A 17,358-nucleotide genomic window follows, 5' to 3' on the forward strand; every position below is an offset into this window, starting at 1 on the left:
AGTAGACCAAAAGCAACAACAGTAAAAAACAGTTGCGTTTTTGTTTTGTTTTTTTTCATCCTAAACCTCCCATACAAGACCCCAAACTACAGCCCTGGGCCTGTGAATTCCTCAGAAGCTACCAGATTGTGCAGGGTGCTATCATAGAATGTTATATTAAGAGACCTGCTACAGTCACATCGGATAAGTAATCTGGCATGAAGAAAAGTTAACTGAATTAGTGGCCAACTGGGACACTTGGTGACCTACTCTTTAGGAACTAAGTCCTCTGAACTTTTCCATTCCGTTTTGCCTTCATACTTTAATAGGGACCGAATCCCCATTAACAATGGAGTGGCGACAATAAGTGCCATCAGGAAAAGGAAATTCAATTTTCGTGGGGGATGACAGCCTTACCTTTTCGCGCTTAATTGGCCGTATTGTCTCCAAAAGTTAATTGGTTACTTAGTCCAGGTAGTTAGTAAAATGTTTAGCTGCGTCAAAAAGCTCAGGCTCCCACTGTTAATGGGGCATGAAATGGAATGTTTGATACTGCAAATAAAATCAGTGATATTCAAGGATGTTATGGTAGGTAATGCGTTGAAACTGCCATTTAATGGGTCCTGGAAGATTAGGGTAGTGTCAGCCGGAACCGCCCGGTCTCTTTCCTGACATTGTTAGTTGCCTCTTCATTTACTTAACGGCTGTCTGCACTGATTACATAGGCATAAAACTCCCTACAAAAAAACAACAGAGACACGCTCTATTAGCAGTCCAATTAGAACTATTTGCATATTACAGTTCATTTCTGCTTAAGTGAATCCCTAATACAACTTTAGGAAAAAAAAAAATTCTATTGTGTCATTCGAAAGAAAGAGAAAAGAAAAGGCTTAAAGGTGATCTCTCTCTTTTTTTTTCTCACTTCGTTTTTTTTCATCCGCACTCGCTCACCCTCTTCTCTCTGTCTCTCTCTCTTTCTCTCCCATCGCCACCTCCAAAACCGTTATCTACTTTGGGTGGAAGGGGAGAAAAAGAACTTTAAACTTGAGACAATTTTGTGGCTGTTTGTAAGGACAAGGGCACCCCACAGGAATCCCGAGTTGGGGGCATATCGTTGTTAGGTTTCATTTAGAGGAGGTGTGTGCTCTTGAGAGGTGCTTCGAGTTTGCTTTACATCAGCTATTGCTTTGAATTTTCAAGCAAAGCAGTTCACCTCTGTAACAACGTCCCTGGTGAGTTAAATCTCTTCATGTGGTGTTGGTGTCACTACGTGACCGCGGAGATCAGAAATGGGGTGTCTGCCCCTGTGGTTCTGCAGTCTCCAGCCACATGTGTCTGGGGGATGTTCACTGCACATAATATCAACCCATAGGTAATCACTCGTTTTCACACACGTGAGGGTAATTTTTAGTCGGGTTAAAGCAAGACCAGAGAGACCTCATTTTGTCAGACATTTCTGTGACTGTCTAAAACTTAGTCCTTAGAAATGACATCTCTTGATGGTTGTTTATAAAGGCATCAGGAATATTTCATTTATATTGTTAGCAGTATTAATAATGATGATGCTATAAAAATCAGAGGATCTTTCATTGCAGTTAGAAAGGAGTACTTCACCTGCACAGGCCATGATAAAACTGATGACTTAAGAGCAGCACATTTTCTTAAGTGATGCTTTAAGAATGTATGGAGTGCCTTAAGATATCAAGTGCAGTTTGGAGTGGATGTGTTCAAGATGCTCCACAGACACTCACTTCTCAAGTCTCTGAGTCCTGTGAATTAATGGGGTGACTGGGGGATCATGGAGATAATTCTCAGGTGGCCAAGGAGGGGTCCCATGGGAAAGGAGAAGTGGGTCTGCTGCCTGCCTGTCTGTTAGTCCCAGTGGGTGGGAGCTGGGGCCAGTAACTGGGGAATGCGCGTGACAGCCCAGCGTGGAAAGGTCTCCTGGAAGGCAAGAGAAGTTCCAAAGTACTCAGGATCTGACACCAGCCACTACTGCTCACCAGCTCGCCCCATGACTTTTTAATCTCATGCTGATTGTTTTTATTTTGCATGAAAAAAAATAACCCTTTCAACTGGAAACCACCCCAAAGCACCCAGACCCCACAGCAGAGGAGTGAAGAGCCTGACAGGAAGGCGATAATTTCATTTTGATCATTACTGTGACAGTGAACCTCACGGAGCTGGCATGTTGTCATTCAGGCAGAGCCCCGGGTCCATCCCTGGCATAAATTCATGCCCTTGAATTCTCTCTGGCCCAAGACCAATGAAAGTCCCCACATCTGACAACTGAGTGGTCTTCTCACTGTGAACAGATTCTAAGAGGACGGGTATGAATGAGGATGCGTTGTAGCCATTTGGCTGTTACTTGGATTACCTAGAAAAGCCCAGGGACAGCTTTGGTATTCACGTACCCCCATAAATACCATCAGTGTTTCCTAAGCTCCTGCCACACAATCCCCTTTTTTACAGATGGCCCTAATTTCACAGGTCAGCCCAGCCACCTCCACAATGATCTGGATTTGCCCGTCGATGGGGGAGTTCAGGAGTGGGTCTTAACTGTTTAGGGGGTCTTGAAGGTGACGAACAACTGTTGGAGAAGTGCCCACAGTTCCTAACTGGTCCTCCTCCTTTTTCTTGTCAAATCCGTTATTTCAAGTGTAACAATGGTAAGGGAACATGGGGAAGAAAGACAGCGACAGCGATCACAGCCGCGCAGCCCCAGAGCAGCATAAATAAACCAAACAAAAAAGCCCATCAGAAGGGAAGGTAAAAATCCTCGATCTGTCATTTTCAATTCTTTTCACCCCATGAGCAGAGGCGCAGTGTGAAATGTGTCGGCTCTGCCTGCCGTAGGTATTGTTTTGATGCCCTGGTGGGCCCTCCGTGCTCTCCTCCTGCTTTTATCAGCTCTCATTAACACCTCCACCAGAGGAGCGCAGGCAGAAGCAGGGGCGGACATGCCGGCCCATCGCCTCGGTGCGGCGGCCCTGCCAGCGGAGGCAAGACTGTGCCAGGGATAGCGGGCAAGACAGACAAGACAGCCTCGAGACACACACTTCTGCCCCTGAAAGCAGTCTTTGCACCCTGCCAGGAAAACAGCTCTCTGGAAAAGCACTGCCTGCTAGTAAAATGGACTAAATCAGTAAACAGTGATTAAGGCTCTTGCACTGCTGACTGTTGTCACCCCCTCAGACACATGGCTTCTCCTCCCTACACACACACACACACACACACACACACACACACACACACACACACACACAAGAAACCAAAGGAACAAATTTCAGTCGAGCCAAACCTGAGATCTGAGGGAATGGGGTGAAAAGTTTGGAGCAGATGCATGTTCTGTGAAGATGAGATGCTCTGTTTTCCCAAAAAATGAAAATGAATATTTCAGGATATTTATTCCCCTCACCTTCTTTTTTTTTTTTTGGACTTGCGATGAGAATTGCCTTCCTAAATAAAACATCAAGCACTAAATGTAAGCAGTAGTTTTGTTCAATTCAACATCCACTCCTTATTTGTCTGGGTTCAGTAATATGCATAACATAATCACAATCTGTCGAATAGGTGGGATAAATCAGAAACTGTGTAACAAACCTTGATGTGCGGCTGTTTAGTAGAAATATGTCACTTCATCGATTTGCTTTCTTAAGTCAGAAGAATAAATTTCACATGTACAAGTATACATTTATATCAATCTATTTACAGATATAAATAGACTATATATATGTGTGTGTGTGTGTGTGTGTGTGTGTGTGTGTATATATATGTAACCAAAATAATTAAAAACATGTTTGGTTTTCACCATAAAAATGTTTGTACATAGAGCATACTCATTGTACCTGTGCTTTGAACCAAATAGTGAAGGCTGAGTGGAACTCTAGAATACAGAAGTATAAATCAAAAAGACTCTGACAACTTGGAGAAATGGTCAGAAACAAGCAGAATGAGGTCTTCCACGTGCAGGGTCACACATCAGAGAAGAAATGAACAGTGAACTCCACAAATATGGAATCTGGGTCTCAGAGTCTCTGACAAGCTGCTGACTGTGAATCAGAAATGTGAGCCCGTGTAGGTCAGTGGACTTGTGAGGAGTTATGGCACCTGCCAGGCCCTGGAGGGGACTAAACCCAGCCCCAGACCACCCAGCGTGGGGTGCAACCCTGATGCCGGCTCAGAGTGGTTACTTATGAAGAGTCAAGGAAGTGGGACTCTTTCATCAAAAAAAGGAAAAAAACAAACAAAACACCACCACCTCCTAGACTTGATGTCTTCACATGTGTCCTCAAACAAAGTTGCCAAATATTTGCATAGATCCCTTTCTGAATGTCCCTAAACAAACAGCAGTTTCTGCAAAACAACCTAAGTTTTTATTATGGGAACTTTGAAAATCAGGGGTGCGTGGCATCCTCGTTTGTGAGCCCTGCAGCGATGCTAACCTTGTTCATAGATTCCTCTGAGTGCTGGAAACGACAGGGCAGAGGAAGGAGGAAATAAAAAGGTGGGGAAGAAAGCCCGAGATAGAGGAGAAAAGAGTGTACGTGTCCTCGGGGACATACAGCCACGGTGCCGTCACGAGGTGTGTGGGCAGTGGTGGTACCAATGCACAGATTCTGATTTCTTTCATTTGGTCCAGAATTGTCCATGTGATATAATAACAATAGCAATAGCTGCAGTAGTAATCATAATAACGATTATGAGGAGAAAGAGGGGGTGGAGGGAAAAAATACTACTTGTAAATGTTAAAAACTTGGTTGGTCATTAACAATTATTGGTACCTCCACTTGGGTCATGAGGTGAGCTTTGAAAACGTCTAAATAACTTACTGACCCACTATCTCTAGGGATCTTTGACTAGTACTTACTCACTACTCTATTAACCATAAATGTTATGCGGTCAACGTAGGGACATCATCACTATTAATTTTAAGCCACTATTAAGTTTATTATTTCTCAGTCTAAATTGTGGGTCTATCTATGTTGGGAGCAGAGTGTTTTAGGGCATGAGGAGTTCCTGAAGCTCTCTGGGGTGGTGCGACTAGGTGACGTTTGATGGCAGCTGTCATTCTGAGCCTTTGGGTAAGCATGTGACTGCAGGACTGGCTCTGTAATTTGCAGGGCCCAGTGAAAAGTGAAAATACGGGCTAGGCAAAGGAGTCAGAGGTCCCTACCCAGGGACACAGCCCCCTAACACATAACCTCTCAACCTCACCCCCACCCTCAATGGATTGGAACCTGCATGCTGGGAGAGTCTGGGTACCTGAAGTGGGGGCCCTGCTTGCATGCCTGCTAAATGCACTCCAAGGCTGAAGGAGTGTAACCCCAAAACACCACAGGGCACACACCTATCCTGGCGCTCTGCAAACCCACACCCAGGGCCTGTGGGAGGCGGAGTATTACTGGGACAGCGATCTGCTCTGGTCACAGCCCAAGAAGCCGGTGCTGTGTGTGTGTGCGTGTGTGTGAGATAAGGTACAATGACTTTTCTAGAGAGTTTTAAAAATATTTTTATATTTACATAGAATGAACATTGCAGAATTGCTCCAAGTAAATGCTACCTTGAAAATCAGCCCCCTTGGGGCCATAAGGTTGTGAACTTTTTCCAACAATACTCAACATAGTTCAAGGCTACCTCTTATCAATATTTGGGAGCCAATTTATAACCACATCTCTGAAACTCATTGCTTTAATTTTTACACATTATTCTTATTATATATATGAATCTGTGTACATATATACATATATACATATATATTTATTTATAACTATATATACACATATGAAATAGATTATATCAAGTCTGAGTTCTAATTCCCAAAAAAACTGCCTTTCTTTGAAGTGACAACTTCATTAGTGTCCATATAAAGAGACAAACTCACTATACCACCTTTATTAGGTACAATGCGTCCCATTAAGTTTGTATTTTTGGGAAACTGGTAGATAAGGTTGACGTATCATAAGGGAGTAACATAATGGAATGAAATAGCCTCAAACACCTCTTACTCCCATTTGGATCATTCCTGATGTAGCTGATTGTATATAAACTTTTTGACAGTTTTAGGGATCATTTTGCTTTTGAGATGCTCATTTGGAGATCTAGACTGCCATCACAAATTTACTGAAGAGTCCTTTTCCAAACATGTTTACATTAATACTGTGGACACCCAGACAGGACAATGTGATTCCTACCAGTGGTCAATGGTAGAGCCTTAAGACAACTCTTGCCTTCTTGTCTTCCTTCCTTCTTTCTCAAAGTGTAGGTATGATTAGAGATGGGAGAGGCAGGTAGTCTTCTAACTACACCATGGCATCCCCTATCCAAGGAAAAGCAGTGTGCTCGCTATGCACACAGAACTCCAAAATAAGTCTTCTTCCAGGGATTGCTACCTTAATTCCCTCGCATGTAGACATGTGGAATAGCCACTGTTTTTAACCCCATCAACAGGTACTGGTGTTAAAAGAGTCAAAGTTGCCAGTACAGAATTGGAAAGGACACTAGGCCACTTAGTAAGTTTTCTGAGTAGCACCCCTTCTCCCCCACAAACACCAGGCATCAATCAAGACAACCAGCTGCAATGATCTCTTCTCTCAACTCCCCTTTCCCTGAATATCTATCTTGCACACCAGCCAAAGGGATAGCCATTTTGTATCAGTCTATCTGTTTCTCCAAACCAACCCAATGTGAGTTCTTCCTTTGCAATAAGGAGGCATCTTCAAAAATATTTGATGACTGTTAACATCATTAAGGAGACAGCATATTACAGTGGAAAGGCATTAAAGTGATTCAAATTCTGATTCTACTCCTGTCAGCTGTGTCAACTTAGCGAAATAGCTTGATCTCCCTGATCTGCATCTTCTTTAACTACATGCATAGAATACATAGTATAAATTAGATGACCTGCTGCCCATGCTTTGTAAATTGCAAAGCGACACACGTTACATCATTACTTATTAATATGTATAACATAAAATGAAAGAGTGCCGTATTTTTTTCTGTGATCAAGAACCTAAGGAAATGGAGAAGAATGCCAGGATATTTTTATAAATTTAAGATGTGGTCCGAGACAGAAGAAAAGCAGAGCCAAGCAAAACATCTGGTTTAAGTTGTGGACAACTAAGATGTAACACAAGGGTGGCTTACGCTTGGAGAAGAGAAAGGGCACACAGAAATGGAAGTGGAAAAGAAAAAATTGGATTGCTTCCCAATTTGTCTAACACTAACTTCATCCACACTCCTAAATTATCCTACTATACAGATTGTCACACGGGTGCTCATTATCTCTCCGTGGACAAAGTTAGTGCTGTTTGCACACAGAATGAATCAACCCCATTAGGGAAAAGTGATCAGAAGTAATTTTATTTCCTACATGCTCCTCTGTTAATAAGAGGATGTAATTCCTAAGAGAAAGCATTGGTGAGAGAGAATTCTACTGGTGTGTTGTGGCCCTTAATCAGACCAGCAGTTTGAAATTGAAGCAGATAGTTTTAGAGTGAAATGCGAATAAACACGTGAATATACCCACGTATATTCACATACGATTTTCATCATTGATTAACCAGCCACATGACCTTTTCAGTAAGAGAAATAATTGGCAGTTTTAACAAACGAAAAATTGATCCCATTACTCAGGATAGAATTTTCCACCTTTTTCAAAAGAGATGCTTATTAAAGAAGTCAGTTCCCCCCCTTTTTTTTTTCCCAGGGTCATGCATATGTAAGTAAGCACGGCTATTATGTGCCTTCTATGAGAATGGACGGGTGAGCCATAAACACAAACATTCAGACTCAGCCAGGTCTCCAGCGTTCCTGTTTGCCAATTACAGTAATGCTGATGACATATCTAGTTTAATGCACATGGCATTAAAGTAGTCCCCCCTTTTCTAGGAAAATCTAATTACACCAAACCCAAGCACTCAATCAAACCTGTTATTCTGTGGCTAAACAGCCTGGCGTTAATGCAATTTGAGGAGATCCAGGCCGTGACTGGAAACGTCATGTATTAACAATATCTAATGGGGGCTCCCGTAGGTAAATGAATATGCTAACAAGCAAGATCACTACTAAATCTAATATCTTTAAGCTGTTTAATTCCAAACAGTCCCTTAATAAATCAATTGACCAGGAGAGCTGATGCCCCTATCAATTATTCAAGAGAGCAAATAAATATTTCAGATGATTTGATAGGAAGGCTAGTGCTGGTCTTATAGAAAGCTTTGCATTTCATTAGCCTCTTGCTAAAAGTTTTATAATGAGCAGAACACAGGTGGCGTCCCCACTGCAGAAATGGGAATGAGAGAAATAAGAGATTGCAGATCAAGACTTCGTTCATCTCGGTATTATTCCATTATCCATACTTTCCTTTTGTAATGTGAAAATTGGAGTCAAGTCCCCCAAAGAATTATCATTCTCTGCAATCACAAAGGAAATTAAAATGATCAAAAGTATGTCATATTGCAAGGGTCTTAATTGTAATTCCTATTGGAAATGCAATTATCAGCTACCAATATCACGGATATAATTTATGCAGTTCCACATCCAAATAGCCCTTCACCAAATATTTAATATTATCAATTCCATTTTCCAGAAGAAGAAACTGAGTTCCCCTAGTCATTTATAAAGTGCTGACTAGGTCACCTGTGTTTGAAAGCAGCTTTTTTTTTCAGCATTAGAGACCATTATTCGTATTGGAAGCATACATCCCTGTTTAACATGATATCTGCCTTATGAATAATCTTCATTCAGGCTTCTGATCCTTTGTACCAGGACAAAAAATAAAAAAGGAAGAAAAGTAAAAGGCATTAAAGTGATTGACATCATTTTCCTTAATGTGCATGTAAATGTTTTTGTGCCTAAAATTAAATTAGTAGAAGACTAGAGAAAAAAAATGAATGCAACCAAGTTACTTACCTTTGGGACAGTGGACAGGAAGAGAGTCACCCTTTTGTTTTTTTCTTTTATACTGCAGATATGATGACCCAGATGCTATTGAAAATGCTTGGAAACTGTTGACGTCTTAAAAATATTTCTATATTATCTGTGAAAAGAAAGAATTTGTTTTTTCTTAAGCTTTGGAATTCATCAAACAACAAGTTTATCAAATTTTGTGACTGCAGCCTGTGAAACTAAAATGGCATGTCATCACTTAACAGCATTTTACAGTTTACAAATGTAAAATCCCTGTTAAATTACTGTAAGCATTATTGTTATGAGGAGCACTGTAAAAAAAAAAAAAGAAAAAGAATTTAGATCATCTGAAAAATAAAACTTAATTGTCAGAAGGCTTGAATATAAAAACAGATGACTACTATTTTTTCTAAATGGAAAGATCCATATAAAAATCACTGTATGAGGATTTTCTGTGCAGGCAGTTATACTCTACAAAATATTCAATGAACTATGAAAGAGACATCTCCGCTGCAGAAAATCATAATTTAAATGTTAGGTTTGTTCATTTTCAGCTTCATGAATCAATAGAGGAAATCCTTTATATTATTCTGTAAGTAAAATCTGGTCATGTTTAAAATCAGATTTTGATACTTCCAACTCACCAGAAATATCTTTTCAGGGAGCCATTTAATTAAGTGGATTTTGTGTTGTTTTGGTTTGTTTGTTTGTTTAATATTCCAAGCCCCACAGGAATCATGAACGATTTGAACAAGATGGCAGACTTGCCATATGAAGCAATGTCCCCACTCTGTCCTGCCCCAAATACCTAGTAATTACAGAAAATAAATTGTTTTCTTCTTCAATTAACTCCACCTAAGAAAGAATGGAAACTCACATTGCATCAGAAATTAAAAAGAAGTCTCAAAGATGAGAGGCATGTGCAACTGGACTGAAGGCGATGAGAAGTGGAAATTTATCAGGAAAAGAATTACTGAAGAAGTTAGAATTATCTCCTGGGGTACTCCGAAGAGAGAATGGGCACCTCCTGGAGTGACACTTTGGTTAAAACATCAGCAGGATTCACAGAAGTAGAGCCCACTACAAGGTTCAGCCTTTCTGGAGGCATCAAGAAATATAGTATGGTCCACCTATGGTTAAAGGGACATCACCACCATACTCAGGAGAATAAATACAAGTGTTTCCTTCTCACCAAGCAGCTCATGTTGTGTGTGGACAACATCACTGCAGGAAGGCCTCTGTAGTTATATAAACTAATGCACATGCCCAAGAAACACACAACTGAACCCAAACCAAGAAAGACACCTACCTTTGCATGGTACACTTTGGAAACAAACAGAGCAAACAAACCAACGTATTAAAATAAGTTGAGTTAAAATCCTAAAAGAGATGTAGGAAGCTATGTAATCTACTAAAAAATGTAATTAAAGGTTTTAGAAGTGAAAATTCTGATCATAAAAACTGTAACTCCAGGGGGAAATTATTTTCCCAGCCCGGGGCAAAATACCTTTGAAACCAAAATCAGTCAAAGGGAGAAATAAAGTGAGAGAAACTCATTTACTGCCTACAAGGAGTCATCCAATACTGCTTGCCTGTGTTTCTCGCCACCTGGCTGCAAAAAGGGACCCCACCCAACCTCTCCGGTCCAGATATGCCCTGTTTCCCCTTGTAATCACCTATTAATAAGGAGATAGACTACTTCTTTCCACTCCTTGGAAGCACCTATTGATATGGAGATGCACTAAGGCCAGGTGAGAGATTCTGGAAATATTGCAATTTTACCCACAAAAATGTAATCATTATTATTACTACTAATCATAATAGTAATACAATTTTGATCCAATGAGCAGACAGACTAAGTCCAACTGAAGAATACATGTAGTGATCAAGAACACTGTCTAATGTTCATACAGGGCCCTGTTAGAGTATGCAACTAAGGATTGATCTTACACTAACTCTTTCCAAAGACTAGTGTGAGGCATGTGATATTCAGAGTAGTGGCTGAGGGCACAAATATTCCATGCCTCCACTCCTCTACAATCCTCTAGTTTTATTCTCAGGTTAAAGTAACTCATCAGACAAAAAACATCTTAACTTTCCAGAGAAATGCCTATTCTGAGTTGAGTTTTAACATTATGTTCCATACTTCACTGATAGTGTAGGAAATGTCCTTATGAAGAATGGTCTGTGCTTTCAGAAGAGCAGAGTTGAAGATATTGCCCATCTTACCTAATGGCCCTTAAGTGAAGATTTACATTGTACTTGGACATTCATTTAGCACCAGAAAAATTAAATTTTTTTCCCAGATGATTTCCTTTATGTAGGTATAAGAAATCTGTATTTCAATACATACTCCTTTTGCTTTGTCTGCCAGAAAGCTCCTAGCTAAATTTATTATTAACTAAATGATTCCAGATATATGAATATATATTTTTATGTTCTTCATAACATTTAAATGTTTTATTTTAAAATTTTAACTTAGGGCTTTTAGAGCAATAAGGTAATTAAAAATAATAATGCTTGATATTTTAAACTAAAATGTTATAGAAGTAAATGAAAATATATAACAAATAAATAATAAACCATAAATTGGATATTGCCATAATTAATCCAGGAGAAAGGTTTCTCAATGATGAATTTGGGTCCTGCAGCACATTACATTATGTTCTAGCTTATTAGAATCAAGGCCTACCTACTACATTCTAACCTCCAATTACTCTCAATGCTAGTCAAATCTTACTCTCACAATCCACATTCTGGTAGACTTTTCCTCAACCCTCAATCATTTGTACTACCCCCAACTACTTTCTCATCAATGGAACATGACTTCACATTTTCCTAAGAAAAAAAAGTACATCTTCTTTTCTTCACTACCAATAACATAAACTCATATCTTCCTTCAAGAATTGGGGTTAAAAGGAAAGGTGTCAGGAGAGGGTTGTGGAATTTAGATTGGATTTTTATTTTATTATATTTTTCCAGTGAAGATCTTTAAGGAAGTAGGGGACTTGAACAACATTATAAACCCATTGGACATAACAGACATATATAGAATACTCTACCTAATAAGAACATAATATACATTTTTCTCAAGGGCACATGGTACATTTTACAATATAAACCATATACTAGGCCACAAAACAAGTCTTATTAAATTTAGAAAGATTGACATCATATTAAGTATCTGTTCTAATCACAATGGAATGAAACTGAAAATCAATAGCATAAGGAAAACTAGACAATTCACAAATATATGGTAAAAGGAGGGAGCATTTCTCAATGACCAGAAGGAGAAAAAGGAACAGGTAGGGATGGGAAATATAGGTGTGTTTATATAATTGACAGCTAGAAAAAGAAGACATTTATTGAAAGTAGGGTATAAAATTTTTGGTGCTCTGTCTTTTGGCACATATATGTTTATGATCATTATGTCTTCATGATAAGTTGACCCATATGTCAATGTAATATTTTTCTTCTTTGTCTCTTAGAGTAGTTGGGTTTTTTTTGGCTTAAAGTTGATTTTGTTTGATATTAGTATAACCATCCAGCTTTATTTTTGTTACTATTTGCATGGAATATCTTTTTCTTTCCTTTCTCTTTCAACCTCTTTGTGTCCTTAGATCTAAAATGAGTCTCTTGTAGGCCATGTGGTAGGAATTAATTTTATTCATTCTGCCATCTTTTTCCTTTGATTGAAGAGTTTAATCTGTTTATATTTAGAGCAATTTCTGAAAAGGGAGGACTTCTGCCTTTTTGCCCTTTGTTTTCTATGGGTTTTACAGGTTTTTTGTCCTCATTTTCCTCTATCAGTGCCTTTTTTAGGTTTAATTGTTTTTTTATGAATTTAGATATTTTCTTTGTGGCTAATATAATGGTTATATATAACATTCTTAAGTTATAACACTAATTTTAATTGATGCCAACTTCACTTCTATTGTAAATAATAATTCTACTCTTGTACAGCTCCATTTCCCCCCTCCTTGTATTACTAATGTCACAAACATTATATCTTTATACATTGTGTGGCCAATAAATAGATCTATATTTTTTATGTATTTATCTTTTAAATCCTGTAATAAATAAAGAGTGGAGCTGCAAACTAAAGTTACAATAATACTGGTTTTTATATTTGCCAAAGCATTTATCTTTATCAGATATCTTTATATCTTTACACAGCTTTGAGCATCATTTCATTTCAACCTGAAGAACTTCCTTTAAAATTTCTTGTAGGCATTTGTAGGAGTGGTAAACTGTCAGTTTTTGTTTATCTTGAAATGTCTTAATTTGCCCCTTATTTTTGCAGGAATTTTTTGCTGGATATAGTGTATGATGAGTCACTTCTTTCTTGATTATGTCTTCTCAAGATTATGTCTTTGTCTTTTGACAGTTTGATTATACTGTGTGTCTGTTGTAGGTCTTTTGAGTTTATTCTACTTGGAGGTCATAGAATGTCTTAAATTTGTAGATTCATGCATTTCATTGAGTTTAGTAAGTTTTCAGCCATTATTTCTTCAAATTATCTTTCCATATCTTTCTTTCTCTTTCCCATAATGCATATGTTGGCCTGCTTAATGTCCCACAAATCCCTTAGGCTCTGTTCACTTTTCTTCATTCTTTTTCTTTCAGATCCTCAGACTCAATCATTTTAATTGTTCTACTTTTGAGTTCATTGATTCTTTCTTTTGAATGCTGATATGATGTTGAAAATATCTAGTGAAATTTTCATTTTTGCTATTATGCTCTTCAGCTGCAGAATTTCTTTTCTTTCTTTTTTGTAATTTCTAATTCATTAATGGTATTCTTAGTGTGTTCATGTATTGTTTTTCCCATTTCCTTTAGTTATTTGCTTATGTTTTTTCTTTAGCTATTTGAACATATTTTAGACAGTTGTTTTAAGATCTTTGCCTAGTAATCCCAATGTCTGAACTTCTTTGGGGTTTATGTTCAGCTAATGTTTTGACAGAGATATCCTTGAATGCCAGGAGCTCTTCTAGTCCTTGCAGATTGACGGTTCTGGGTCACTTCATCATCACTTACTTAGGTCTGCTTTGAACCTAGGGATCTGCCCAAGGTGAAAACTTATGGTCTTCACAGGACATGTGCTTGTCTTTATAACTTCCCATTTTAAACATGCTGCTTTTGAATGCTTAAATTTCCCTAATATCATTCCAGTGTTTACTCCAGGCTTAGGTGATCTATTGTGTAGTTGACTCATTATCTTTTGCTCCAGGTATCTGTGGGTCTGTAGTCACCTTGTAGCTTTTACAAGTGGTGCCTGATGCTTTTCTGCCTGAACTCTGAACTGGGTAAAATAGAAGTAAGCACCTCATGTTAGTCCTTTGGGTACCCCACAAAGAAGTTAGAGCAAATATCCACAATAATTTGAGGATAAGGTTTGCTGTGCTCTTCTGGATTGAAGGAAGGAACTGGGAACCAAGCTGCTGTCACTTCAAAACCAAGACCACTGCTATGCCAGGGAGGGAGTGGGGCAAGGGTTCATTGGAATGTTGCAAAATTTTCTCACCATTTGAAGATGCCTTTTTTCTTGACTGACTGTCACTTGGTTGCTATAAACTTTTGACTATTTTCTAACGCTCTGACAAAGTTAGTCAGACAGTTTCTGCTTGGTTCTTTTTCACTATTTATTTTGGGGAAACAAAAACTTAGAGATTCCTAGCCTACCATTTTGTTTTCTATTTGCAGTTTTCAGCTGCCATGTTTTCGGAATTCTTAGACAATTGGTGGATAAGCAGCACACTAAATTAAATGAAACAAACAAAAAAAAACACGTTTCAATGGTTTGAAAGTGTTTTAAGATATGAAAATAAAATCACTAAAGGAACAGATTTTACTGCAGTTAAAATTAAACAACATAGAGACTGAGAGGCTTTCCCTACTGACATCATCTGCATGTTCTTATAAAGGAACATGTTAAAACTTCTATAGTAAAAAAAAGTTAGAAATAAAAAGAAACGAGCAACTATGAGAATATGAAGTGTGTTGAAAGGTAAAGGTTTACTTGGTCATAATATTTTTCAGTTATTTCTAAGACTGTACTCAGCTACTTTTCTTTAAAAACCACTTTCAGTAGATGCTAAAGGCAGATTATATGAAAGGTAAGTGAAAATGGTCCATTTCAAGAAATCAAGTTTATTGTCAGAAAATAAAGGAGAACTTAAAAGCAATTGATTCCTTAGCAAAAGCTGGAGATAATATTAGTGTCTAAAACAGTGCTGGTCATGAACATGCTATTTCTTCAAGAGAACCTTCCCAGTTGACATTCTTTTTTGTGGCTGAGTGATATTCCATTGTACGTGTGCACCACCTCTTCTTTGTCCATTCATCTATCAATAGATACTTAGGCTGCTTCTATATCTTGGCTATTGTAAATAATGCTATAATGAACATACAGGTGCATATATCTCTTTGGATTTGCATTTTCATTTCTTCAGGTACATACCCAGAAGTTGAATTCACTGGGTCATATGGTATTTCTACTTTTAATTTTGTAAGGAACCACCATACTGTTTTCAGTAGTGGCTGTAACAGTTTACATTCCCATCAATAGTACACAAGGGTTCCCTTTTCTCCACATCCTCAACACTTGTTATTTCTTGTATTTTTGATAATAGCCATTCTGACTGACATGAGGTGATACCTCATTGTGGTTTTGATTTGAATTCCCCTAATAATTAGTGATGTTGAGCATCTTTTCATGTATTTGTTGGCCATCGCTGTCTCCTTTGGAAAATTGTTTATTCAGGTTCTCTGCCCATTTTTTAATTGGATCATTTGTGGTTTTTGGTTTTGAGTTATATGAGTTATTTATATACTTGGACAGAAAAAATTTTTTATCATATGTAACAAGATAAATGGAACTTAGAGGGTATTACAGTAAGTGAAATAAGTCAGACAGAGACAAGAAAACACTATAAGATCTCACTTATATATAGAATCTTAAAAAACAAAACAAAACAGAAATAGACTCATAAATATAAAGAACAAACTGGTGGTTGGCAGAGGGGTGGGGAGTTGGGGGATGGGTGAAATAAGTAAAGGGAATAAAGAGGTACAAATTTCCAAATTTTAAATAAATAAGTCATGGGGATGAAAAGCACATCATAGGGAATATAGTCAATAATGTTGTAATAACTTTGGTGACAGATGGTAACTGCACATATGAAATGGTGAACATTTTATAATGCATAAATTGTTAAATCACTATGTTGTACACCTGAAACCAAAATAATATTGCATATCAATTATATTTCAATAATTTTTTAAAAAAGAGATCCCTCCTAAACACACCACAATAAACAAACAACTCATTCAGAAGCACCTAGGCAGCCATTCTCTTCAGTCCATTGGCCACACCAGGACAACATTGCTGACCTTTTCCAAACAGCTGAGGAGAATGAAAATTTTACATTCATCAAGTTTAGCTGAATTAATTCTAATGAAAAGAGACACTCTGCCATTGCTTCTGAGGCATGATAAAATTGCCCACTTGTGATGAACTCTTGAATCCCAACACTACCGTTAGATTAACATGTATTGAACATAATTACCATATTTTTGGCATTTTTTAAAATGCATTATCTTAGACATATAGTATTTTGCTCCTATTTTGGAGAAGAAAAAATTAGACTTAAAGACTTGAAATTTCTTGACCAAGATCCCAAGGCTAATAAATTATCATGTTGGAACTCATTGTGGGTCTTTTGATGCTGAACTCAAGCTGATAGTGTTTAAATTATGCTGCAGATCTGATGCTAAATCTTCCCCACGGAATCAGTTTCTCTCTCTCTTTCTCTGTCTCTCTCTCTTCGACTCTCTTTTTCTCTCTCCTGTCACTGTCTGCCTTTTTCCCTGTGTTAAGTGACCCCTTGTTTCTTAACTATCTTCTGCAGGGGAGTCTCTCTAGTGTACCATCACATACAACATGAAGAAGAATGGTCTGGAAGCTAACAGCATCGGTCTGGAGTTAGGCCTCCTAGGTTCAAACCCAGTACCAGCACTCACTAACTAATGGCTATGAGAATGTTATTTATTTCTCCAAGCTTGAGGGAAAAAGCAATATCATGCACAGTGGGCTGATGTGAGGGATGAATAACACAACTTCTATAAAAGCTAAGGACCAATTTGATACAAAACTAATGGCCATTGTTAGTAATGTTCTTCTTACTCTTTTCCAATATTCTAGTTCGTCCCTTTCCATCCAAAAACCTGGTACCCAGAACTGCATAAAATACTACCGAGTTTGGCTGATCAGTTCGAGTCCAGTGGGACTATTTCAGGTACAGTTTATTGAATCCCTCCAAAATCACAGTACTTTTCTGACCACATCTTTCTAGTGACTAAAGTTATGCTTATTTTTAATCTAAGCCCTTAAGCATTTTTCTCTTTTAGCTTATACCTTACTTAGATAAGCTTACTACTGCTAAGATACATTTTTTCCGATTTGTTTTT

Source organism: Manis pentadactyla, chromosome 18 (genome assembly GCF_030020395.1).
Source record: "Manis pentadactyla isolate mManPen7 chromosome 18, mManPen7.hap1, whole genome shotgun sequence".
NCBI lineage: Eukaryota > Metazoa > Chordata > Mammalia > Pholidota > Manidae > Manis > Manis pentadactyla.